Genomic DNA, 3,295 nt, shown 5'->3' on the forward strand with positions numbered 1-3,295 from the left:
CAAGTTAAAGCAGGACTAGCAATCAGACCCATGGGCTCTGGGGCTCTGAGCTGCTTGGCTGGGGCTCCGACCTAACTGGACCTGGAGAGAAGGAGGCCCAGAGGCTCCAGGGCAGGTTAATGGACCCCAGTTGACAAGGCTGGTCTGAAATGGGCATGGATCTAAACTCACCCAATCATCAACAGGTAGCTGTTCTCTGAGCTCTCACCACACTCTGCGGTCAATGACTTCACCCCCGCCCTCCTGCCACCCCCAACACACACCCCGAACCCAAAGCAAACTATGCTCTCAGGGAAATACAAATACCCTTCGCTTATAGCTGTGAAAAGTGTAGCTTTCCTATTTATAAAAGTCTTCAAGGTACTGTTGTTATTTGCTTATCCTACTTGATTTTGAAAAAGAAAAATACTCAATAGAATCTTCAAAGTGGTTCAGCACCACTGGGATTTCTTGTATAAAGTTCTAACTTGGAATTGCAAAATGATTTTGTCCCTTAATATCTGACCTAGATGTTGTAATAAATCTCATAACATGAAGAGTCAATATTCATGGAAACCCACAAATATTTCAAATATGTCTCTGCAAAACCAGTTTTGAAAGGTGGGATTTTCATATTCATAGGTAAAAATAGCCCACACTTAGTTAACCGAATCCTTTAAGTATTTTGGTTACATAGATTTGTATTTTTTTTAATGATCAAATTAAGGATATTGTTTTTGGTAAATACACAAATAAAGTTTTTATTTATTCAATAAAATGTGTGTGGAATGAATAAGAATATGTGTACACATTACTAGGTGATTTTCTGGGCGTGTTTTGGTTGACATGAGTAAGTGGTACCTGAATAGAAATTAATTTAGGAGATGGAAATTTAAAACCTTTCAGTTGGTTCAAGAGGATTTAAATAAATTCATAGGATAAGCTCATAAGATTTGGTCTATAGAATGGCAACAAGTAGACAGCGTTTCTCTCCTGAGCCTTTCATTGCCGCTCTGAGCAAGCTTTACCAACCCATGCAAACTGTGATTCTCACTCTGCCTGGTCTTAGCTCTTGTTACAGGAGGCTCCCCTCTGACTTCCTGATTTCTGGTCTGACCTCTCAGCCCTGTGTCAGCCAACCAGTGTCACCATGTTGTCTCTGCAGCCTTATCCGACCTGTGCTTCTCAGATCAGAGCCCTGGAACTTGGCATAGGAGACAGAGCTGTGGTTCTCAACCACTGGAAACTTATCATCAATTTACCTTGTTCTGGATTATGATGAAAAGGTCCTATGCAATTGAAAAAGAAAATCCGAGGCTTTAAGGAAATGTGGGGTCACAGGAATAGCTTTAGACCATTCCACCTGGGCCTCCGTAGAAATAGAGGTTACTTGCTCCTTCTGGGTGGAAGCTCTTGGGAAGCAGTGCCCCGTCTCACAGTGGGTGCATTCCGGAGTTCATCTTGGGCCACAGATCAGACAGCCAGTGTACCCGCTGTGGTGAGTCAAATGGAGTTTTGACCTAGTTTCACTGCTGAGATCCTCCAATTTCCCTGCTGGATCTAAGTGGTAACCCGATGCCTGGTTAGCTGTGCTGGGGCCTGGCACCTGCCCAGTTTTTTTTGGCTCCTTCCCTGTTCCTGGTGCTCTCTGCCGGTGTGTGGTGTCCCAGACCAGCTTAGCCTCCCTTTCACTGGAGATTGGACCTCCTGTAGGATCTCAGTCCTCTCCTACTTCCTGTGGGCCCATGCCTCCTTTTCTGTTCCCGTATGCAGCCACGCTTGGTGCTGGAGACTAATTCAGGTCAGGCCCACCCACCCCCATGCTGCCCAGTATCAGCCTGCCTGCTTACCCACCACTCTGGTTTCACTTCCATGTTTGTTTCTAGCACCAAGGATTTGTCTTTTCTTCTGTATGCTCAGATGTTGCCTATCTTATGGATTCCTCATGCCAGGCTACCTTGAGATCCATGCCTGCCCCATCTCTGGTCATCTGCCTGGTTCCCTTGCCTGCTGCCTCCCTTGGGGTCTCTGAACATAGAAACCTCATTGCCCTCCTTGTCTTTTTTTAAAATTTTATTTCGGCTGCTTTATTTAAGGACTGGTGACTAACAGTCCCCAACCCAGCCCCTCCCTCCTCTAGAAAAGCAACTACACATGAACTGGGGCCCCCCTGCCAGGTCCCAGCCAGGGGCCAGTGGTGCTGAACCCGAGGCCACAGTCCTTGGAAGGCAGAGAGGTGTGCGGTCCAGTTCACACGGGCAAGGTGCTAGGGAGGTGGGTGAGGAGGCGGAGAGTCCTGAGGCTGTCTCTGCTGGGCTTGCTCTCACCCAAGATGTCAGGACATTGGCCCCCGGGAAAGCCAGGGCTCCAGAGCCAGGGGGTCAGGGGCCGAAAGAGGGAGAAAGTCAAAGGCTTTGGGAGTCAAGGGAGGCAGTTCAAACCCCCGGAGCCCCCTGCCCATGAGCACACCCCCATGGCCACACTTGCAGTCACACATTCACATCCACATCCACTCCATACACAGGCAGGGGCTGCGAAGGCCCTGGACTCACATCCTGGACCTCAGGAATGTCTCTGGATTGGTACCCAGCAGGCTGGTCCTCAGCAGCGAGTCTGCAGAGGGGGTGGGTCCTCTGTTTTGCTACTGATTGGCGGCCTCACAGGCATCTATCCAATCACTATACACGCCCACCGGTTCTGATAGATACGTGATGGGTGTCTGGAATTCCTCTAGGCACACGGTACAAGAGATGACTCCGGTGTTACAGGCACGGTCCATTTTCACGTCACAAGATTTCTCGTGGTTGCAGAAGGGGCAGGTGAACTGGGTCTCTAGAGTGCCTGTCATCTTCTTCTTGGGGGGTGGCTTTCGTTTTGACTTTCTGCGCCCCATGTCTGCAGGAGGGTGAACCTGCCCGAGCCTTCCCTTCTTGCGACAGCCTCGTTCACCCGGGAGACAGTGACTCCTCCTTGTCTTGACCTCTGGCACCATAGTGTCTCTAGTGTCCTAATTTCTGAGGTTTAGAGAAAGATCAAAGAAAGATATAGGACTTCCTGGACACACACACACACAACACACACACACAGTCATCTGTTCAACCAATCAAAGCGTAATATGCTAATGATATGCCAAGGCGTGCTCAACCACTTGCTATAACATGCACTGACCACCAGAGGGCAGACGCTCTGACAGGTAGGTTAGCTTGCTGCTGGGGTCCGGCTGATCAGGACTGAGTGAGATGGGCTGGACACACTCTGGAGCCCTCCAGCAGTCCCTCCCCGCCCCCAATTTGTTTCTTTTAAAATATATTTTTAT

General features: G+C 49.0%; 1 pseudogene; it reads right to left on the bottom strand.

Moving 5' to 3' along the window:
- Nucleotides 1–2,057: 2,057 nt before the first annotated feature.
- On the bottom strand, nucleotides 2,058–2,986 carry LOC102772119 (annotated as a pseudogene).
- Nucleotides 2,987–3,295: the final 309 nt, after the last annotated feature.

The sequence above is a fragment of the Myotis davidii genome, unplaced genomic scaffold (genome assembly GCF_000327345.1).
Source record: "Myotis davidii unplaced genomic scaffold, ASM32734v1 scaffold102, whole genome shotgun sequence".
Lineage (NCBI taxonomy): Eukaryota > Metazoa > Chordata > Mammalia > Chiroptera > Vespertilionidae > Myotis > Myotis davidii.